This window comes from Pinus tabuliformis, chromosome J (genome assembly GCF_031772625.1).
Source record: "Pinus tabuliformis cultivar Carrire ecotype Pingquan chromosome J, CPIR1, whole genome shotgun sequence".
NCBI classification, from domain to species: Eukaryota; Viridiplantae; Streptophyta; class Pinopsida; order Pinales; family Pinaceae; genus Pinus; species Pinus tabuliformis.
In genome coordinates, this window is record NC_142295.1 from 607,238,337 (window position 1) to 607,263,721 (window position 25,385).

At 37.8% G+C, this 25,385-nt stretch overlaps 1 pseudogene; it reads left to right on the forward strand.

Moving 5' to 3' along the window:
- Positions 1-13,847: 13,847 nt before the first annotated feature.
- LOC149228431 (SUPPRESSOR OF ABI3-5-like) overlaps positions 13,848-25,385 on the forward strand; it is a 57,727-nt pseudogene continuing 46,189 nt past the window's right edge.

The following is a 25,385-nucleotide window of genomic DNA, read 5'->3' on the forward strand; positions in this document are numbered from 1 at the left end:
TGATCATGCTCCTCAAGCTGAAACTCCCTCTCAACATTATCATCAAGATTTTCTCCTGGGACCTTTCCTTTCCCTTTGTCTACCTACTGCAAATTCCTTTCCCTAGAGCTGTCACTTAGGGTGTCCTCCTCAAAATCAGGGTCACTGTCTCTTTCCATGCTTGTCTCTATGGGATGATGTGGTGATGATATGGTGAATGGTGGATAATAGATGGGGGAAAAAGATGAGTATGAAGAGATTTGTGAAAGGAACAATAGTGATGAGGTGAGGTAGAAGCGTGAGAGGGATGGATAGAGGACCTAGGGTTTTGATGTATGAGCTTAGGGTTTCATAAAGGGATTAGTTTCTTAGGGAAAATAGGGAAAGGGAAAATAGGTTAGGGAAAATGGGATCAAGGGGTAGATTTAGGGCAAATGATAATGGGAAAATGAAGACAAGTGACAAGAGCTAGAAATGGTGAGAAATTTGGTAGGAGACAACTAGGGTTTTGAGTTTTAATATGCTAAAACCACAATTATAGCATAAAAACCCTATGTGAGATCAAAAGTGAGGTTACTTACTTGATTGGAAGAGAAATGCAACAATGATGGTGATTAGAGGTGAAGTTTGAGGGTTTTGAAGTGTTACTGGCCAATGCGCAATGCCTGCTCACCAATGCACAGCGCCTCTCTGATGTGCAGTGCTAGTGTAAATTAACACAGGAGAAAACTACCTGATGCGTAGCGCCCCTCTGATGTGCAGCGCCGAGCTCCCAATGCGTAGCGCCATTTCGCAGACCAGCTTTGGAGGCCTTCCCGGTGTCCAAATTGGGCCTCTGATAGCTAGTTGGAAATATTTTTGAGTCTACTTTCCAAAAAATCTTGAAGTTTTCAATTGGGAGCTCATTTGCCCTGTCAAAAGTCAAATCTCCCAAGACTGGTCAAAATGTGCAGAATGATACTGCCTGAATGCAGAGTGTTGTTGTAGTCAACTTTTGAAGGTCTTCCACAACTCCAAATTGAGCTCATGATAGATCATTGGAAATATTTTGTGCCTTATTATCATTTGACTCATCAAGAAATTCATTTGGGCATTCCAACTAGGAGAAAAATTGATTTTACCAAGGTCAATCCAGAGGTACAACAACTCTCCTGAGGCAACGACATTTTTGACATTTCTCCCTAACCATGAAACCTGTGTAAAATCTAAAAGAAGTTTTTCTTCTTGGGTCAATGATGGACAAAAAATTCTCTCACTTTTGTCAAATTCATCTTCTCTTTCTTAGAAACATCATTTGAATAAAACCTATCCCTATGTGTGGAACAGGGGATTTGTGGAAATGAAGGGTAACGAAGGGGATAAGGGGCTTCTAAATTCTTGAGAAAATTTTAGGAAGTAGGAAGGGATGTTAGGAATCAGAGGAAAGTGGAATTTCAAATATTGAGTGAGGGGAAGGGGTCCAAAAGGGAAAAACACAGGCCTAGCCTAGAAAATTGTCAAATTGTAGCAAGAAACTAGGGTTTGTGGGAAAATGATGAATTTGAGGGATATGAATGATGGGAAGCATTTAATAAGGTATATTAAGGATAGGGGAAGGTGTATGAGCATATGGATACAAGTTTTGTTTATCATTTGGCCATCCAAGAAAAATTACCTTCAAAACCCTAGGAGAGGGAGATGAGGCTTACCCAATTACAACTAAAGAACGGAAAAGGTGTAAAATGACCCATTGGAACATGAAATGATGATGACAACTCTTTGAATGATGGTACACTTAAGCTGAATGGTGACATGGACCAATACTTGGAAGACTTTGGAAGGAGTGAAAGCAACCCTAGACCTAATACCTAATGACCAAATTTTACTTGAAGACTCACTGAAATGAAAAAAATTGACTTTGACACCCTGTTACCACTTTGTAAGAGCATATTTGATCATTGATGGAAGGCTTCAAAGGCTGAAACTAACAAGGTCAATTCATTACTGGAGAAAAGGAGCTTTTAGCTACAAAATAAGAACCTCAGGATGATGTTTAACAACCACATGCAAAGGAGTAGAGAGTGGAAGCACCCATTCATGCAAAGACTTCTAGAGATGGAAGGAAGCACACTGGAGAGGATGAAATGCATGATGCTATAGAGAATGTGGGAGCACCCACATCACAACACAGGTAGAGGAGGTCACTAGATCGGTACACTAGCTACATGGCTCTGATGAGAAATAGTGTAGAGATTAAGCCATCCTCATTCGAGGAAGCAGTATAAAAACTAGTATGGTTTGATGCCATGGTAGAGGATTGTTACTCCATTATCAGAAACAATGTTTGGGAAGTGGTCCCAAGACCATCAGACAAGTTAGTGGTGAGTTTTAGATGGATTTAAAAGTTAAAGCAAGTAGTAGATGGGAGTGTAGAGAAACACAAGGCCATATTTATGGCCATAGGGTTCTCTCAGGTGGAGGGAATCGATTTCGAGGAGACCTTTTCTCCAGTAGCGAGGTATTTGTCAATAAGATATATTTTAGCACTTTCAACATAGATGGGATGGAAGATACATAAGATGGATGTGAACACAAAATTCTTCAATGAAATGATTAAGGAAGAGGTGTACATTCAACAACTAGAAGGATTTGAGACCTTCAACAAATAGTCGCATGCGTGTAGACTCAAGCGAGCATTGTATGGATTGAAACAAGCACCCCGTGTTTGGTACACTAGGATTGACAACTATTTCACCAGGTTGGGATTCACCAAAAGTGAAGCAGATGCAAAACTTTACCAGATTGTGGTTGAAGGTAAATTTTTTATTATAGTATTATATGTCAATGATTTAATTCTAACAAGTGATGAGACGCTGGTAAAATATTGCAAGAGAATTCGAGATGAAGAACCAGGGGCTCATGCATTATTTCCTTGGTATTGAAGTATGGCAAGCATACGAGGAACTGTTTGTCTCTCAAGATAAGTATGCCAACAAGATGTAACAACCCTGATGAAAAGTTCATGTTATACAAGTTAATAAAAGCAAAATAAGACCATGGTTAAGGGACACTTATTCCATGATGAATGTGGGGCAAATATATCCTAGTGGGCATCACTCAATGTGTGTTTTGGCTAAGGAAATTGGAAAAGGCTAAGGCAAAGAAGTTAAAAGGAAAAAAGGCATTTTGGCACATTTATTTATGAAAATGAAGGAAATTAGGAGAAAAGGAAGGCAAAAGGTCACATATCGCATGTGAGGAGGAAATTGAAGGAAGATAATGGAAAATGAAGAAATTAGAGACCACATGCATAAAAAGGCTTTTGAGGATCAGTTCATTAGTTTTGTCAAGTTCAAGTTTGGAGCTCTCTCATTATTCTCTCTCTCTCTCTCTCTTGGTCACTTAAATTTTTCTTGGAGCACTCTAGCTTTGGATCAATGAAAGGAAAAGAAAGCAAAGGAAAGGAAGGCAAGCAAGGAAAAAGGAAAGGAAAGAAGGATCAAGCAACTTCAGCATGAATACTTCTAAGTAAACTTTTTCATGTGTGATTTCCTAGTTGGTTTGGACATTCATGGATTTACATGTTGGTGTATAGCTCTCTTATTGTCGGTGGAATGGTTTTTCCGGTTTATGTCAATGGATTTTAGCCTAGCCTAGCAATTTTATCTAGATGCCTGTTGGTATCCTAAATTGCCCTATTTTCTACCCTATTTCCACCAAAATCAACCTCTTTTTTATCTCAATAAAAGACCCTTCTTTCCTGCACTAGTACAAGATGGTTACCCATTCCTGCACATGCTCATATTTTATATTAAGATTTATTACAACACTTTATTAATCATTTTATATGGATTTCATGCCTATTTACATACCTCTTGTAACTCATATTTATTTCCTAGAGTAATCATGGAACTTAGTATTAATTATGAATGAGTGTGACTAGTGCTGGTAGATTCCTGCACTACCACGAAGACTTTCTGAGATTTTCCGAGAAGCCAAATTTTCCAATGCCTGTTGGTATCCTAAATTGCCCTATTTTCTACCCTATTTCCACCAAAATCAACCTCTTTTTTATCTCAATAAAAGACCCTTCTTTCCTGCACTAGTACAAGATGGTTACCCATTCCTGCACATGCTCATATTTTATATTAAGATTTATTACAACACTTTATTAATAATTTTATATGGATTTCATGCCTATTTACATACCTCTTGTAACTCATATTTATTTCCTAGAGTAATCATGGAACTTAGTATTAATTATGAATGAGTCTGACTAGTGTTGGTAGATTCCTGCACTACCACGAAGACTATCTGAGATTTTCCGAGAAGCCAAATTTTCCATGAGGACGGGTCTTGATACTTGACTCTGAGTCTAGCTGCTGATGAATTGAAGTAGGATAATAGGTGGCGCGCAATCAGGGAATATTTTCCAAAGTTAGGTTACGGCCAAGTGAAATTCATGTGTATTATAACTGCTGGCCAAGTTTGTAATTTCGGTTTCTAAGTCTGTTCGGCCGAAAGGCCTGAACAAGAAATGTCTGTAATTAGTGAAAACGGATAGAGCCGAAAGGATATATAAGATATAGATCATAGGTAGGAGGAAGCTAGCGAACCATTGATTGTAATTTTGTTTTATGTAATCTGGTTATCGCCTCAGCTCTGGGGCTAGACTGCTCTGTTATGTATATTTGTTGAATCGAGTAATACAAGAGAACTGCCATGATTTGTATACAAAACGTTTAATTTATCTTTGATGTATATTTGAAGTGCTAAGCTTTTTCGTTCCTTAGAAGGGGAACGAGCTGGTTGGCTAGGGCCCAACCAACCCAACTCGTTTACCCCTCTCGCTTTTGTTATTCAGAAAGACGGTGTGGATATTTCTTTTGCAACTGTGTGATGTTATAGTTTTAATCATTATTTTTCATATTATAATTTAAAATATCTTTTGTAGCTAATGCGTGAAACAGATCTGTGGTTTAAGAGTTAGTTGTGTTTAATTTGTTTATGAAATACCTTTCTTGCATTTCCTTTACTCTCAATCTCTATTTTAACTCGTTTTCGATCGAATCGTGCAAGGAACTCTTTCCTGCACCAGTGCATGTGGTTTCCTACACTTTGGTTTAATCATTCGTTTGCAGTGAACAGTGAATCACTTACCTGCATATTATTTCTAGTTATTTCACAAGTGAATGAATCATTAACTTAGTAATTGTCTTTAGCATTAAAAGTACATCTTTAGAGGATCTGGAAGTAGTTGCATAAAATTACCATAAACATATTATACTTGCAAAGAACATAAGCATTTTGAATGGATTACTAAAGTTAGTTAACACATGCAAAACACTTAGACTATTGTTTGATTCTTTTGAAGTTCTTTTATTTCATGAAGTTATTTCCTTTGCAAGGTTTAACGAATTGAAGCATTTCCTTTTTCAAAGTTAATTTACTTCAGAATTTTATTTACAGTTGCAACTCTTTTTCATCACATCTTTCAGTCCTTTCGAAAGTAATTTGGAAACTGGGTGAAGGAAGCTCTGCCTCAGTGCAAGAGCTGGTCTCTTGTCACAGAAACAGAGTGATCTAAGCCCTTAGGCTTATAGCACCTTCACTAAGACATAAGTCTTCAGTAAGGAAGGTCAAATATACTCTTATACAGAGATACTATACCTGCACTAGTGCAAGCAGATTGCAACAGTGTAAGGACAAGTTGTTTGTGTGGAAGGAAGATGAGAAGGAAGATAGAATTCTGCAAGGGCCCACTTGTCAGACTATTAGCCATCTATTTGAAGATGAACATATCATTTCTTTCTAGCATTTAAGATTGTTTCCGTTGTGTGGAATCTCTTTCCAGCACTAGAGTTGCTTTGGTGTCAATTACCTTTCTGATTGTCTTCTCTCTAATTCTGCAAAGCCTTTCCTTTAAGAAGTAGGATTAGAGATAGAAAATTTCATACCATTTCTGGCATTTCCTGTGCTTTGTCTCAAAGTTTACGAAACCCTCGGGTTGAAAATTAAGTGTTGAGGAGTTTGCTCAAGCGTAATTCCTGCACCCAACATTTTGGCACCGTTGCCGGGGAGGCGATTTGAATTGGTAAGAATTTTCCATTTTTTGCAATAGGGGTAAGTCTGCTATTATTTTTTCCTGTAGTGTGCTTCTATTGTTTGAAGGAATTTATAGGTGCTAATTTATTTTTTGAAACTTGCAGTTTTTATTTGAATTTCGTTTTGTCATTTTTTTGAAATGAATGCCTAAAAGAGGTAGGGGTCCGAAGCCCACTAGGGGCCAAAGAAACACTGAAAAATCTAAAACCAAAACTCATATTGGGCCTTCTTTTGCAGGCAAAAAGTCCAAACAAACTTAGACTCATCACGTAGGAACAGTCCACCTAGGCCCTGGTAGCAGTGGTTCAGGTGTGACACAACCCATAAAGGGGAAGAAGGGGACTGTTGGAATCCATATTCAGCCTTCTCAGCCTATTGAGAGCAGTTCGGGTGGAAGAACAACAATGGAAGATATGGAAGACCATGTAGAAGGAAGTGGTGAAAATCAGGTAAATGAGGAACAAGCCACTTTCGGATTCCCGATTGTGGATCTTGATACACAAGTACAATGAAAAATATTTCACCATCAGTTCTTCCTCATTTTTATGGTAAGGTACATGAAGGCCCAGACTATTTCTTATTTAAGTTCGATATTTTATGTAGAAGTTATGATTATTCATCTAATGCCCAGAAGTTAAAGTTGTTTCCTGCAACTCTCAAGGACGCAACACTCCGCTGATTCATGGGACTAGGAGGAAACACTATATATTCTTGGGAGAAAATGAAGAGAGTGTTCTTGTCAAAATATCAGGAATACTGTAAAACTAGAGATATTCAAGATGAAATCTTTACTATGTGCTAAATGATGATGAGACTTTAGAGGACTACTTGGAGATTCTCCTGTATATCCTTCAAAGGTCACAACACAAATTTGATCCAAGTACCATTAGAACCTTGTTCTTACGTGGGCTGACTGATGATGTGAGAAATAATTTAAATTTGTTAGGACAAGGGGATATTGCTCAAAATACTTTTGATCATGTCTGTGACTTGTGCAGGAAATTCTCAAGGAACCAATATAGATCCGGTAAAGGAATTCAGAATAAAAACAGAAAAACTAAATCTATTGATGCTATGATCATTGGATTAGAAAACAAAACGGACAATATGAAAATTGAAATAATGAATAATGTTAGTAAACAAATAGACTCTTTGAAGTTTCAGTAGAAACCTGTAGAAGAGCAAGAGATATTATCTATGTAGAAGAAAGCATCCTTTAAGATAATATCCTCTAGATATTAAAGAAACTAATAAATGTGCAATTTGTGCAGACAGCCATGCTACAGATAAATGTCCCTCTATACCTGGGTTGAAAGTTGTACTTGAAGGGGGACAACCTGAAGCTAAATCATTACATGCTATGGGAGCACAAAGAAATTGGCCTCAGGTAAGTGCAGGTATGGTTCCTAAATCTCCACAACATTTTTTTGGTTATAATGCACACTCATATTCCTATCCTAACATTGGTCACTCTCAACATTGGCAGCATGGGAATCAATATCAATATGGACAACAATCCCAATCTTGGAAACAAGGATGGAGAGGGCCAAACCATTTAAACCATTCACATCATTCCTATCCTGCACCTATGCAAACATACCCTCCTACGTATGCACCTTACCCAATGCCTCAACCATCATTACCTCAGCTGAGTCAACCTATTGCACCATTACTGTTACCTCCATCGTTTCGACCTTCTCAGCTACCTGCTAAACCTTTACCCAACCCCAATAATAAATCGATACAAATGATCCATTATATGACCCCGCTTTATTCATCCATATTTCAGACTATGCCAGTTGGAGTCAATGATCTCCAATTGAGATCAGGGAAGGTAGTCACCTCAGAAAATCAAAAGCATCCCATGGTGATTATCGATGAGAAAGGAGAGGAGGAAACTCATGACCATTCTGAAAAATATGACACCATTCAGCCTATCCCTCTACATTATGAGCCCTTGTCATCTTCTTCCAACCGACCTCCCTATCTAGAGGGGTTAGTTGTGGAGAAGAAAGACCCCATTCCTGAGTCTAGCCAGGCTTTTGAGCTTAGGAACCTTTTTATAAGGGTACCTGTGCTTCAAGCTATTGAAGAGACCCCCATCTGTACAAAAATCATTAGGGAACTCTGTCTCAAGAAGCCAGAAAGGAGAATATTGGAACCCCAAACCATTCAATTTGTTGGTAGAGTAGCAGAGTTAATGACGGGATGTATGAACATGGAAAAGTGTACCAACCCCGGAAACCCTGTTGTCTCTGTTCACATAGGTGATGTTCTTGTTTCTAATGCACTTATAGACCTAGGGGCAGCCATTAATGTTATGACCAAGAAAACCATGGATCAACTTGGATTGATCCATATTTCTCCTAATCCCACTGTGCTTGAATTGGTAGATAGATCTAAAATCAAGCCATAAGGAGTATTAGATGATGTGTTCATTTCCCTAGATTCTTTGGAATATCTTGCAGATTTCATTGTGCTTCAACCAAAGAATCCTGTGGGAGGGCATCCCCTAATCTTGGGGCGACCATGGCTTGCTATGGCCGATGCTTTTATCAAATGTCGTTCTAGTGATATGTATATTTCCCATGGAGATTCCAAAAAGAAAGTCACCTTATATCCACCTGCTAGATCTATTCAGGAGCTTCGAGACACTTTATGGTTAGACTACATTAGTGATGAGGAGACTTAGCCTGTTTCCTTGATACTTAAAAATGTGGAGTCCTCACAGGAGGGTGAGATTTAAGATTTCCTAAACAATCTAGACACCATGCCTAATTTTGAGTCATTAAGTCAGATTTTTAGTCTAGATTTTCAGGAATGATATGACTCTCTACCTCCATCATCACCATCTCTAGCGACACCCTTGTGTACTCTTGAGCTTGATACTACTCTTGTTGAGATTAGTCCAGGTAAATCCTTCTATATCAGTTCAGACTTGGATCCTTCTCAATGAGAGTAGCTTGTGAATTTGTTGCGAAACCATCTTGATTGCATGGGGTTATGAAGATATGAAAGGCATCCCTCATGAAACTTGTACACACCATATATATATTCAGGATGGATCTCGAACCGTCTGACAACCCCAAAGGCGAATGAACCCATCTCTAAGAGACATTGTAAAGGAAGAATTGCAAAAACTCTTAAATGCTGATTTTATCTATCCCATTTCTGACAGCCAGTGGGTCTCTCCATTAGTATTAGTACCAAAGAAAGATGGGAGATGGAGCATTTGTATTTACTACAGAGAATTGAATAAAGCCACTCTCAAAGATTACTTCCCCCTTCCTTTCATTGATTAGGTACTTGATACCCTTGCTGGTAAGAAGTACTTTTCTTTTCTAGATGACTTTAGCATATATAACTAGATACAAATAGCACCCAAGGATCAAGAAAAAACCACTTTTACATGTCCATGGGGTACATTTTCTTATTGAGTGATTCCCTTTGGGCTATGTAATGCCCCGACTACCTTTCAAACGGAAGTTTTGGCTATTTTTGCTAACCTTGAATGTGTAGAAATCTATATGGATGATTTTTTTGTGTTTGGTGATTCATTTTAGGAAGCCCTCAATAATCTAGAGAAAGTGCTTCTTCACTGCCAAGAAGCTCATCTCATCGTGAGTGATAAGAAATGTAGATTAAAGGCGAGAGTGGTTCTTGGCCATCTTATTTCTGACAAAGGTATCCAGGTTGACCCTGCAAAACTAGAAGTCATTTCGAGTCTTCCTATACCCAAAACTCAAAGGGAAGTGAGAGGTTTTCTAGGACATGCGGGCTACAATAAGAGATTCATTGAGAATTTCTCAAGGATAACTACCCCCCTTTTCCAACTTTTGGCTAAAGATAGTGAGTTTTCTTTGTCCACAACTTGCCAACAATCTTTTGAGACATTGAAGGAAAAATTAGTTCAGGCACCAGTATTGAGAGGACCAAACTAGTCCCTGCCATTTCATATTTCCTTTGATGCATCAGATATTGCTATAGGCACAGCTTTAGGACAAGAAGAAGACAAACAATCTTATGTTATTTATTTCATTAGTTAAAACTTATCACCCACTGAACTCAATTATACGGTTACTGAGAAAGAGTTTTTAGCTGTAATTTTTTCTATTAATAAATTCAGACATTATATTACAGGATATGAAGTTTTTGTACATACTGACCATTCCGCTATAAGATATTTGATGAATAAACCATTAACTAGTGGTAGAGTGACTAGGTGGTTGCTATTATTACATGAATTTAATATTACCATTGTTGATAGACTAGGAAAGTCAAATGTAGTAGCATATTATCTTTCAAGATTAAATAATCCTGGTGAAGCAATTCCTATTGATGATGATTTTCCCGACGAACATATTTTTGTTGTGTCAAAAAAATCCCCATGGTTTTCTGACATAGCTAACTATTTAGTCATAAGGAAATTACCACCTCACTTATCCGCTCATGAAAAGTGGAATATCATTCAGAAAAGTGCTGCATATTCCTGGATCCAAGGAGACCTCTTTTACACCAGAGAAGATCTCATTATTCGTAGATGTGTAAGAGAGGAAGAGGTGTTTGATATCTTAAAATCTTCCCATGATGAACCTTGTGGGGGTCACTTCACCGATAAGTGTACTGCATACAAAGTGTTACAAGATGGCTATTTTTGGTCTTCCTTGTTCAAGGATTCCAAACTATATGTCAAGCGATGTGATAGCTGCCAGCAAATTGGACAGCCTAATCAGACCAATGAAATGCCTTTATGTCCTCAGGTTATGATTGAGCCTTTTGAAAAATGGGCCATTGATTTCGTAGGACCAATAAATCCTGCATCATCAAATAAAAAACATATTTTGGTTTGTATATATTTTATTACAAAATGGGTAGAAGCTAAAGCTGTTTCTTTTGCTACTGAAAGAGTTGTTCTTGATTTTCTTTTTACTGAAATCTTTACTAGATTTTGTGTGCCTAGAGAAATTGTTTTTGATAATGGATCACAATTTATTTCTAATCTGGTACAGGGTGTGATGGTGTAGTAAAAAATTCGACATAGGAAATCTACACCGTATCACTCGCAAGCAAATGGTTAGGTGGAGTCCATGAATAAGGTGATTGAGTCCATCCTCACAAAGATGGTAAACATGCACAGAAAGGATTGGGTTGACAAATTACCAAAATCATTATGGGCCTATCGAACCACTTGCAGAAACAACATAGGACACACACTATATGAGTTGGTGTATGGGAAACAAGTCCTCTTGCTGATAGAATTCCAGATCAAGACTTTCAGGACTGCAATCCAATTGGGACTAGATCTCTCTGAAGCACAGCAACAACACCTTCTACAATTAAACGAGTTAGATGAAATCTGAAGGGATGCTGTTTAGCAGAACATCTTGGTTCAACAGTAGCGCAAGAAGTGGCATGACAAGTCCATTCAAAAGAAGCAGTTCCAACTAGGTGATTGGGTACTCCTTTATGATTCGAGATTCAAAATTTTTAAAGGAAAATTCCATACACACTAGATGGGACCTTATGATGTGGTCAAAGTATTCGAACATGGAGCGGTAGAAATCAAAACTATTGATGGACGGAATTCTGTGTTCCTGGTAAACGGGCATAGATTGAAGGTATATTTTTAGCCCCTTACTAAAGGAGATTTTATGCAACAAGTCCAACAACCATTTGAAAAGGAGTTGGTAGATGGTAACACCAACCTGTTGAAGAATTGATTTCTTCTTGTCCTTATTAAAAAAAAAATAATCAAAGAAAAATAAAAAGAAAAAAATGGAAAAAATAAAAAGTATAAAAATATTTTTTTTCCTGTAATTATGAAAATCAGTTGACTGACATGATTGCAAAAGGATTAACCTAAAAAATAGCATGCTGGCAGGAAGATCAAAATTTTAATAGAAAGGGAATGTTACTTGATTTTTAGATATGCTCGCTGCCACCAAGAAGAAGTAGGTTTACGAAACCGAGCACTTACCCAAGTTTGGGGTAACTAGCATGGACATTTTTATCGAAGTAAATGCTTACTTCCCGCTGCAATTATTTTGTCCTACACCAGTGCAAGCAGATTTCAAGGTAAAAAGTTTGTCTTTCTTCTATTTCCCATTTTGAAATTTCCCATTAGTTTCTTTTCTAAATTCCCCAATGAATTACCTTCCTCTTTCTTTCGAGAAACTACCCTTACCCGATTTCGTAAAATACCTCTTTTCCCTTGAATTGTTTTCCACATCCCGTTTCAGTTATCCCTCTTGGTGATATTGTTTCTGAAATCCGTGCTGTAATATTCCTTCCCATTCTAAAATTTTACCCCTTTCCCACTTCTTTATTTCCTCATAAATTGACTGTATAATTTGATGCAGTCAATCCAAAAGGCATGTTCAAGAAACACCAAAGGATGGTGAATAAATTTTTCTTGTATAATGAGGCAATTTTTTTTTTTAAGTCCAGCTACAGAAGTATGTCCTATCAGATTCTCTATTTGGTAAAAGTCTCTAGTGCAAGCATAGCGCAGTGCAAGCAGGTTTGGTGCAGAAACATAGTTGACTATGAAAGCAATTTACACAGTCCTGGAGTGGTTTATCAGGGATATTTATGGGCATGTACTTTCTTGCACATGTGTTAATATGTTATCTCATTCCATGTTTTAATTGATGCTTTGTTTCATTATTTACTAATCTAGGAACAAATCTTTAAAGTGCAAGATGTGTAAGGTTTGAAATCTAATCTTTTTAATAAATGCTGAAGTATGTCTGATTGAATTATGATGTTGACTGTGGGATGGTACTACTGTTCGATAACCTGCACACCCTCCTTGAAATAATTCCACATTGCCTGACCATTATTAGCTTACCTGTAATCCGATCATTGTAGCCGTTGCACCACCACCGCCTATACCGCCATTGCATCCAATCATTATGATTCACCCATAGTGGGTTGACACGAATCAACACCTGATATGGGGGTGCTGTTCCATCATAGCCAGGTGAGTGGGTCTAAAAAGAAAGAGGGTGATGAACCTCCAGCATAAAACTCTTGGCGAACATTGGAGTCACTCAGAAATTCCTTTGAGGGTGTGAATAGAGCAAAGCGGAGTGTGGTTCGAAATGGCACTTGTGAGGAGTGAACCACTGTCTTTGCAGGAAATTGAGCAAATCGTCGAGTACAGGAATAGTCTTGCACTATTGCAAGAATCTGGGTTCCTGCCATTCCTATAGAAGTTTGACGGGTTCGACATGGCGGTGGTATTAGAGTTCGCAAGGACGTTCAAAGAAGGCCGAGTCAGGGTCGGGTCCTTAAAATTCAAAATTACATAGGAGTTCATTGCACAAGCCATAGGGTTGCCACTTATAGGGGAGCATTAGTTTAAAAAGGAGCGGTTTGCAAAGAAGCATTGGCACTGGTTCATGGTTGACAAGAAAATTAAGGTCGATTAAAGAAAGGGACTTCCACAAACTGCCATGGTCGGGAAGTGGCGAGACCTACTATTTATATTGCAGAAGTTTGTAACTGGGGAAGGACGCTATACCTTGGCATTTGTATATCACCTTCGATTGCTGTTGCATTTCGAGGCAGGAAAATTGATTAATTTTCCTCACTTCTTGCTCAGGAGCCTTGAGAAGATGGTGAAAAACATGCAGAGTGGAAGTGCAAGCCAGGTTGCAAACAAGCTCTGCCATCATGGGCTTATTACGATTCTGGTCAAGAAGAAGTTAGAAGAAAAGGGGATAACATGGGGAGCGTTTCTAAAAGAATTCTGAGTGAGGGGTGCAGAAGAGTCTGCTAGCATGAGTACAAGTAAGAAGAGAAAGGCAGAGACATTGTCTCCTGCCAAGCGACAAGGTAAAAGTTCACCAGTGCAAGCAGAGAAGAGGGTCGTTGAGAACACTCCACCTGTGACAAAGAAGAGGAAGACCAGAATCTTGGCGAGGAGGAAGATTGTCACCCAAGGAACGAACCAGTCGAGTTCTCAAATTGTAATCGATGAATCACCCCAAGTTTCCCCCACAGTTCATAATCTCTCGATGCTTGCAGACACAGTGGCACACATTATGGAAGATGATGAGAATGTAGAAGATGACATCATGTTGTCAACATTTGTCAACAGGCTAAGGAGTAGAAAGATGATGTCGACAACACATACTAGTGAAGTCCAAGCAGAGGAGGACAAAGAAGAATAACATGCAGAGGGTCTTGATAATTTCAGCGAACCAGATGTAGAGACCCTTAATGATTTTGAGGAGCGAGGTACTGAAGACCCTGCGATTTTTGAAGGTCAGGGTATTAAAGACCCTGCGATTTTTGAAGGTCAGGGTATTGAAGACCCTGCGATTTTTGAAGGTCAGGGTATTGAAGACCCTGCAGTGTTAGAAAGTCAAGGTATTAAAGACCCTGCGTTGTTTGAAGGATAGGGTATTGAAGTCCATGCGTTTGTAGAAGAACGTGGAACCGAAACCCCTACTGATTTGGAAAGACAAGGTGTTGAATCCCCTTAGAAGCTGGGAGAATAAGGCGTTAAGAGCCCTAAGAAATTGAGTGCACAAGGCATGGAGATTGGTGAGGGCATCCAAAAGTGACAGGAAAACCCCGAGCATAGAAACCCTCGGTGATGTCATAAAGCAGACTTTCGACAGCCTTGACCTTGATGATGATGGGACTTGTTTCGAGTCTGTGGCAGAAAAGACGTTCACACCTGAAGATCTTAGCACAACACCCTCCACTCTCTTCCTCAATAGCAGAATAGTAAATCTGGAGCAACAAGTCCATGACCTGGAGGCTTTGAACTAGGTCATGAAAGAGTAGAGTTGGCAGAAACAGAGCGAGGTGGAGTTACTTGTAGAAGTAAAGAGGCAGAAGCAGCAAGTAAAGGTATGGAAGTATCGGGATTCCAAATGCTATAGACGCCTCAAGAAGGTGACTAAGCAGCTGTGAAAAGCCTGAGACAAGAAGCCAAAGATAGTAAAGGCAGGAATAAACATTGAAGTTTAGGACTAAGGAGCTGGCCATTCATTTTTGAAGGTTTTTTGTAGAGGTAAAATGTTGTGTGAGGACACACAACATTTTAGGGATGGGAGGATGTTGGTATCCTAAATTTCCCTATTTTCTACCCCATTTCCATAAAAATCAACCTTTGTTTTATCTCAATAAAATACCCTTCTTTCTTGCACTAGTACAAGATAGTTACCCATCCTTACACATGCTCATATTTTATATTAAAATTTATTACAACACTTTATTGATAATTTTATATGGATTTCATGCCTATTTACATATACCTCTTGTAACTCATATTAATTTCCTAGAGTAATCATGGAACTTAGTATTAATTATGAATGAGTGTGACTAGTGCAGGTAGATTCCTGCACTGCCACGAAGACTATCCGAGATTTCCGAGAAGCCAAATCTTCCACGAGGACGGGTCTCGGTCCTTGACTTTGAGTCTAGCTGCTGATGAATTGAAGCAGGATAACAGGTGGTGCACAATCAGGGAATATTTTCTAAAGTGAGGTTACGGCCAAGCGAAATTCATGTGTATTATAACTACTGGTCAAGTTTGTAATTTCAGTTTCTAAGTCTGTTCAACCGAAAGGCATGAACAAGAAATGTCTGTAATTAGTGAAAATAGCTAGAGCCGAAAGGATATATAAGATATAGATCATAGGTAGGAGGAAGCTAGCGAACCATCGATTGTAATTTTGTTTTATGTAATCTGGTTATCACCTCAGCTCTGGGGCTGGACTGCTCTGTTATGTATATTTTCCGAATCGAGTAATACAAGAGAACTGCCATGATTTTCATACACAACGTCTAATTTATCTTTGATGTATATTTGAAGTGCTGAGCTTTTTTATTCCTTAGAAGGGGAACGAGCTGGTTGGCTAGGGCCCAGCCAACCCAGCTTGTTTACCCCTCTCACTTTCGTTATTCAGAAAGATGGTGTGGATATTTCTTTTGCAGCTATGTGATGTTATAGTTTTAATCATTATTTTTCAAGTTCTAATTTAAAATATCTTTTGTAGCTAACGTGTGAAACAGATCCGTGGTTTGAGAGTTAGCTGTGTTTACTTTGTTTATGAAATATCTTTCTTGCATTTCCTTTACTCTCAATCTCTGTTTTAACTCATTTTCGATTAGATCATGCAAGGAACTCTTTCTTGCACCAGTGCATGCAGTTGCCTGCACTTTGGTTTAATCATGAGTTTGGAGTGAATAGTGAATCACCTGCATATTATTTCCAGTTATTTTGCAAGTGAATGAATCATTAACTTAGTAACTGTCTTCAACATTAAAAGTACATCTTTAGAGGATCTGAAAGCAGTTGCATAAAATTACCATAAAGATATTATACTTGCAAAGAACATAAGCATTTTGAATGGATTACTAAAGTTAGTTAACACATGAAAAACACTTAGACTACTGTTTGATTATTTTGAAGTGCTTTTATTTCATGAAGTTATTTCCTTTGCAAGATTTAATGAATTGAAGCATTTCCTTTTTCACAGATAATTTACTTCATAATTTCATTTACAGTTGCAATTCTTTTTTAGCACATCTTTCAGTCCTTTTGAAAGTAATTTGGAAACTGGGTGAAGGAAGCTCTGCCTCGGTGCAAGAGCTGGTCTCTTGTCACAGAAATAGAGTGCTCTAGGCGCTTAGGCTTAGAGCACCTTCACTAAGACATAAGTCCTCAATAAGGAAGGTCAAATATACTTTTATATAGAGATACTATACTTGAACTAGTGCAAGCAGATTGCAATAGTGCAAGGACAAGTTGTTTGTGTGGAAGGAAGATCAGAAGGAAGAAAGAAGTCTACAAGTTCCCACTTGTCAGAATGTTAGCCATCCATTTGAAGATGAACATAGCATTTCTTTCCATCATTTAAGATTGTTTCAGTTGGGTGGAATCTCTTTACTTGATTTACATGCAAATTGTCTTTTACATTCCAGCACTAGAGTTTCTTTGGTGTCAATTACCTTTCCGATTGTTTTCTATCTGATTCTGTAAAGAATTTCCTTTAAGAAGTAGGATTAGAGATAGGAAAAGTTCATATCATTTCTGGCATTTCCTATGCATCGTCTCTAAGTTTACAAAATCCTCGGGCTGACAATTAAGTGTTGAGGAGTTTGCTCAAGCGCAATTCCTGCACCCAACAATGCTATGGTATGTTGGGATTTTATTTCGGTTTTGGAACTTTGGAATTGCTGGATGGATTTCAAAATCTTGGGCGGAGGTGGTATTTAGGTTCATTCCAAAAGGCATAGGAATCCCTTGACTAGTTTTGGCAGGATACATGGTAAATCCTGATGGAGCAGTCTCGGTTTAGGGCATAGTGATCTGGGTTTGGATTGCAGTAAAGCCTGAGAGACACGAAGATGGAAAATTCCTCAAGGATAGTGATGGATTCTAGATGGAATTCCAAGTTCTGTTCAGTTGTGATCAGAGCACCGGTTTTGGTGTGATCACAGTTTGGTGAGGGTGGAGGTCGTTTAACCTCTGGATCCCCTTGGTTGTTCTTAGATTGGTTGTTCTATAAGATCCCACATTCATGCTTGGAATATGGCATGCAGGTGACTGGCTGAAAGAGAGGTTTGGTTCAACCATGTTTATGGTTGGGTGGTATGTGGATGTCCCAAACCTGGTCGAATTTGCCTATGATTAATTAAAGATAAGTTCTCTTACATTTTCACTAATTTATATGTGGATTTAATGGTTGTCATATATTTGATATTTACATGGCTTAATGTTGGTTATAAGCATGGTTATGTGACTAGTTTATTTCATGTATTTACTTGTAACTGTTAAATGGATGGATGCAAGACCTAATTGATGATATAATAACTCAATGGAGAAGGAGGTTATCCTTCTGTTTATGTTTCATAAATTGTTTCAGTCATTTATGCTTTGTCTTGTATCCTAGACCTCTAGGTTGCATTGATGCGAAGTGTTTGACATAATGTCAGTCTCGATTGGGGATGCTGAGGCCTAGTCCTGAGGGTGATTTTTATTTATCATCATTGCTATTGTGTTTTTAATGATTCCTAAAAGTTACAATAACTTTTGGGCAAAAGCCAGGACTCTGGGCTAGAAAAGTGGCTCAAATCTCGAAGTCACTGGCACAAAAGTGGCAATTCTAGACCACAGTTACAGCCAGGAAGGCATGTGAGAGCGACTTTGAGTTTCTGGTCTCTCCCTTGCCCATAGCATGAGAGAGAATGAGGGCTAAGAGCTGCAGAATAGTAGTGGGACTCAGGGATAGGATGTTTGAGTGACTGACTTGTCTCCTGAGGGGTCTGTTGATGATGTTGGATGATTGTAAGTGATGTTCCATCGGTTCCACTTCCTTAAGGTGACATAGGAGGTCAAATCTGATTGTAGTAGCATCTATCCTCATGTTTACCTCGGTTGACATGGTTACTTTGGGTATACCTGGGAGGGGGTGTTACACAAGATACTAAATAAGTTCCACATGGAGAGTATAAAATGACATGGAGACTCCTCTAGCAGGTAATTTGAGGAAGGAAGATGCTACTTCAGGGGAAGTAGTGGAGGATACTATTTATCAGCATCTTGTGGGTTCATTTTCATATTTGGTGAACACACGACCAGACATATGTTTTGCAGTTAACCAACTTAGTTAAGCAATGGTTAAGCCAACCAAACTCTATTGTAAAGCAACTAAACATGTGTTGAGATACCTCAGAGTCACCACTTAGTGTGGTCTTTGGTATAGACAGACAGAGGGAGTGAAGCTTCAAGTCTTCACATATGCAGATTGGGAAGGGAGTCCATCCGACAGGAAGAGCACATCAGGGGGAATCTTTAGTATTGGGTCTATTAGGGTCCTATGATTCATAGGATCAAATGATGATTGAATGTTTTCTTTCTGTATATCTAATTGTAAATGATATTGTATATTGCAACTAATTTCCAAAAAATATATAAATAAAAATAAAAAATGAAAAGAGGATATATATAAAAAATGGAATAGAAAAAATAAAAAAAGCGATGAAAAGAACCCCATAAAATAAGAACTAAAAGTTTTGCAAATCAAATGCCACTACCATATAAATAGTTTGACTTTCTAGAATAAATTGATTGTTGTGTGCAGCTTGTTTAAAATGCCACAACCTTGAGTTATTTTTTAGGTTATACAGTGTAATAATGATCAAACGAGTTTCAATTTCTTTTAATTAGATTAGAGAAAAAAATTAGCCAAACTATGTAATCTTGCCTAAAGATAGTTAGGTATATTAAGTGAATAAATTGTTTCAACAATTTAATCTAGATCAACGAATTACTAGGGTTAGGTTGTAGTTAGATTAGATGATTTTCCATTTTTAAAAGAAAATAAAATGAAACAAGGGTTGGCACCTCTAAAAATGCACCCTTGGTCAGTCAAAATTAATCCTAGTCTAGAGGAAAATGGAAATCAAAGAGGTTGAAATAAACAAAATTAATGTTTCGGGTCATCCTATGCTTGGCATGAAATACATTTTACTAAAGATGGGAGTTCACATTATAAAGTCACAAAGACAAAAGCCGTTTGTCGTATCTGATTAAGTTCTATGCTCCATCCAACCATAGATCGTCATCGACAGCCAGATCAACGACTCTCAAGCCCTTTTGCGCACCCCCCGCACCTCGTCTATGTTTATCGGCGGAGGGGGGGGATCCGAAAAAGTGGTTTCCCCATCCGGCCCCATGCCTCCATGTCATCCCCTCATTCTTTCACAACCACAACCCCCCCCCCCCGCATACCACATACTGCTCACCCCCCCCGAAAGACAACCTCACCATCATCCCTTCCCGCCAACGTTCCCCATGCCTATTCTAGAACTCCCTCCAAGAAACCTGTCCCCCTATCCCCTAACCATTAAACATTTATTCCTTCTCCTAAATTATAGTTAATCCCTCTAACGTCACCATGCCTGCAACAAATGCAATCCCAACCACAAAAGCATCATAATTTAGCACGTTTTTCCCTTCACTGTCTCTGAACTCTGCAAGTATTAAAATTCATAATTTACCCATCAGTCTGACTGAGTACGTACAAAGGACTACCAGTGGCCATATCGTCTTCACCATAACCAACAAGCTTTTGTTTTCAGGTTTTTTTCCGATCAATTCCCTCCACTGTCCTATCTTTCTGTTCCTTAGATTTCTTGATATGGCTCCTAAAGTAGGACTACCACTAGTGCTGAAAACCCCATGATCCCTCCACCCATTGACCTGGATCACCTTCCCCTGGTTGAAAGAGATTATAATATCTTAGAACCAAAGTGCGAATTCAATTTTTTCGAGTTGCATAATTGGCTCAAAGATCTTCATCTTAGCTAAGGAAATCTTCCTTTGGGAATCAAATCTACCCCTCTACATGTTTCCCCAAAAACACTATTTTCCTGAATTTATCCTCAAATGCAGCGCTGACTACATACCTAATCACAAAGCCATAAAGCCCCCACTGGTGAAGTTTTGTTTGCAATTACCCCTCAGTCCATCCAACAGATGATGCAAATTCCCCAAAATAGTGCCTCCACTCCTTTTTCAATAGAAGCCCTAAATGATCTATACCAAAAGCGAAATTTTTCCTGAAGGGCTAGGATTTTTGAGATTTTCCTCCTTGAGGATACACAGTTACCTAAGAAAAACCCTCCCTATCCTTCTTCAATGTTTCTAGAAAGAGCCAAGCAAATCATATCAATGCTTTCATATTTATTAGGTTACTATTCTGATGAATGGGTAGATGAACCCATCTTAGGTTTTCTCTCCATATTTTACCTTAAAGAAAATCCCTCAGTTGTGTTTTATTTTAGCCAATTTCTTGCTAATAGGATCCATGAACAATTCCTTAAACTCAAAACTGAAGGAATGTTCAGATATGCTTATGTTTTAATGTACATATTTTTATTTTTCCAAATAGACAAATTCCCATTTGCAGTGTAGAAACTCAGTTATATTTTGTACCTCCATTTTAAGAAGAAATTAAGAGGAATATGATTTCAAGGACTTCATAGATCAGTTTGTGCATCTAGATACTTGCTTGCTGACCAGTCATACAGAACCTAGAGTTAGTCAAGAAATCTAGAGGATATTACATCTCAGTGAGCAAGCAAAGATGGGTGACTGATACTTGTACCTAAATTACACCAAAATCAGAGTATATGGGTGTGAATTGCCACCTTATAAGCTACCGAGATACCCTCCAATGAGGATTTTTTCCTTGGAGTACATTAGGAAAATGAACAACTCTGATGAAATTCATTTTCGCAGCCAAGGAAAAATCACAATTCAGGATAAAAACGCAGGTTGGGCCTTTCATCTGTAATAGCAGGACATCAGAGAAGGAAACAGAGGAAATTCTAAAACATATGAAATTTCCCCTAATATGTACCTGGTCATATGACCCATTTCAAATAATTTCAAATCTTAGGATGGAGCAAAAGACTACACCATATGTGCATACTCAGAGACCAAAAACTGAAAAATATATGAACTGTGCTCAGTGGGAAGAAAACACTTTACAAGAGGTAGAGGAAAAAATTTTGCAGAGGACCACTTCACATACTCCTATTCCTCAGGAAAAGATGGAGAAAATACCAAGAGAAGAGGTCTCAACCAAGGAGTTTAGGATTTATACAAAGAAAACCAAGAAGAATCCTACAACATGGTTTGTTGAACAAGAAGAAGAACAAGGACCATCTACAATAGTTCTGAAAGGTCCACTATTTCAAACATATTTAGAGGATATATCTATAGGGTCCCCAACTTCATCATTTTCACAAGTCAATCCAGAAAACACTCCAGCATAAAAAATTGTCCAAAATAAAAAAGAATAAAATATTTTTGAAAAGTACAAAGAGCTCAAGCAAAGAAATGAATCCCTCAAGCTCAACAACTACACACAGTTTTGGAATAAAACTTCCACCACTCAGCATAGGCTCATGCCAACATTCGACACAAAAAAGGGAAGAATGCAGATGGCATTATTGCAAGCACAGGTTCCCCATCCTTAATCAACAACAGATTACAAGCAAACCACATTTGAGTTTGAGGCAAAGTATGTCCATCCTTTGGACCAGATGGACATGCATAGGAAAACTGGAGAGATGGTTTACTCCACATTCACACAGACTGCAATGAATGCTTCTAACTTACAAGTATCCTTAAGTAATATTCCATATCAACTAAAACTTGAGAAGATTTCTTCTTTGGCTAAGGATAATAGGATAAAATCATTAGAAGATCTAGTTATCAAAGTAGGATATGATCCAAGCAACATAAATGCAATAGAAGAAATCATCACAAAGAAGAATGTTGACATGGCTTCTTTAAGAAAATAATTAAAATTGCGAGCTACTGAAGATCCTCAAGCTAAGGAAATGGTAGAATTTGAAAGTTAGAAAGAAAATGTGCTCATGCTCATCATGGAAGAGAATGCTCAGATAAAGGAAATGGAAACAGAGATGGACAAACTCATCATGGAAAAAGAGCAGAATTCTCAACTTGCTTTGGTACCTATTGATGTAGTTCCTCTTGAATTAATAATTAAAACAAGCATTTCTACATCGACTACAACAACAGGAGCATCCACCTCTACAACACCCCCTACTTCAACTACATATTATTCTATCAAACATGTCCAATCAATGGAAAATATGTCAATACAAGAAGAAGAAATTAAAATCTGTGGGAGGATGTAAATATCCTACAAGAACAGAACACCAGATATGAAAACTCTCTCCTAACAGAGATGAAGAAATCCCAGAGACTTACCAAAAGAATGCAACAAATAGAGAAGGAAACTGCCATGGGTAATACCCTAGCCCAAGTTAAGGATAACATCCGGAAAAGGATAAATGAAGCCATGATAACAATCTGGCCATCTATACAGATAATATTTGAGCAGATGGAATTATTGAGAAATCTAGCGAATCTATTGAACAAATCAAAGAGAAGTTGGGTAATAAACCAAGTGAATCTATAGAGCTCACTAAATTCCTCAATTACAAAAATAGGTAGGAGCTAGAAGAAATAGAAATTGAGGATAGGACTGAGACATATAATAGAGGTAAAAAAGGTGATAATCAAAAGAAACTTAATGAGGAAAATGGAAGCAAAATGTTAAGTTCTGGACATAGGTGTATAGAGGTTCTTCAACAAATTGGAAGTCCTCTACAAAAAGGGACTTCCCAGCTTACTAATGATAAATGAAAATATCATTACATGGCGAGATTATAGCCAGAAATTGATGACCATTGCTAAAGACAATATTAAGTTTACAGGAGTGAAAGGAAACATAACAGGGAAAGAATTTATAGAGGCACTGGAATATGAATTAGACATCCTGTATGAAATTAAGCACACCTTTATTTTTAAGCCAACTTTTGCCAAATATACTGAAGTGGACGTGGTCTACAAAAAGTTACTTAAGATGTCTATCCCAAGTGAACAACGTTGGGATAAATTGTGTGAATTACTGGAGTGAGAAGATGATTTTATTTTTCCAACACATGCCCAACAGTGTAGCAGAAATTCGAGGGCCAGATATTCAACAGTTCCACAAAGCTAGGGCCACCAATCTAGGCATTTTTAATTTTCCTATATTTTGTAACAATTAGATAGATTTTTTTTAAGAAGTTCCTAAAGTACATCCTTATAAGGTTTGATATGATATTTTGTAAATAAACTTATAAATACTTCTCTTTTTGAAGTATTAAGGGTTGATTTTTGCATTCTACAAAGCTATTGTACTTTTTCCATTTGATGGGTTGATCAGTAATAAAAAGGACATTCTTCATAGGATTCATGTGTTGGACTATTTGGTGAAGTGATTCTCTCACTGTCTATGTGTTTATTTCTTTGTTTCCATACTTATGTTTTCTTAGATATGAATTATTTACAGAAAGTTGATGAACATAATTTGTTGAAAGATACGCTCTGATTCTGGCTGTGGATAATTTAAATATTCTCCCCTGATATTAAGTTAAATAATTCTTAATTTCTCTTTTGCTTAATTGAACCTATTTATTTTCTTCTATTACATTTCATTTAAATCTAAAGAATCTAGTTAGTTCAGGTACCTTGCCTTGTGAAACTCCTTTGAAAATTTGAGATAGATCAATGTTAAGTTTGTAGAGTCCATAGCCCAATGGAAATTTCAACCATTTAATCAATCAAACCAATTTTAAAATCAAACTCTAAACTTTCATAACTAGCATAAAATCATAAATACAACAAAGTTAAATCTGAAAAAGAGATCCCTCTCTGCATTTAGGAAGGATAGATCCTAATCTCCAAAGTGGTTTTTGATGAAAAGAAATCTTGGGGTATTGCCAAAATCTCCTTTCATGTATAAATTTCATCCCTCGGCCTGTGGGTTATGACCCATTAAGTCCCGTCGGAAGCATTTTAGGCTTTTAAGCCTTTTGAATTATAACCGTGGATCTATATTGGCACCTCTGCAATTATATGTCACTAAACACAATTCCTCCAGCGCTTATAAGAATCGATTTCTTCCTACAACTTAATAAACATTCAAACATATAAAACGCAGTATTGGATACCATAACGTTGCCCATCACCAGATTCATAACGCTGGTCGATCTGCTGGTTTGATTCTTCAACGTTAAACAATAAAGCTTATAACATCTCATGCCCGTGATCTATTGCGTTACGAACATCTCTCGGTTCAATCCGGCATCTCGCTTTCAAGAACCTTCGACTGTATTTAATCAACAGAGCCAATCTGCATTTCACGATTATATAAGAACGTTGGAACCATACGACCTTTCACTTACAAATCCGTCAATTGCATCAATGGCTTGCATCAACGCTCTTGCTCTTCCTTTTCAAATTGATTGCGTGATCATAAATTGAATCCTTCTGCACCACAGTCCTTTCGTTTTACTCAGGCTTTGTTTCAGTATTTACACCTCTGCTCACAAATTTCCACTATGGCAATCAATCCACATAAACCCAATCCGCATTACACACACAAAGTTATAATCGACCTCTATATATAACAGTTACATGAGATTTCAGATCGCCATCGATCCTGAAGTGATCGATGGTCGATTAACAAGCTCACAATACAGAAATTTACTCAGTTATATATCTACACAGGCGTACACAACACTAAAACATATTATCAAATATTATACAGAACAGTACAGACTAAGGCATTTCAGCCTTAGAAACAAGATCGCGTTCGCTACATTTTACTCTTCTCACCCATGCCTCTCCCACGCTCTATCACATTGCATTTATACAAGAAGTGTTAGATCGAAAGGATCGATCCGATCCTTTCCTGATTTTCCTCTAACGA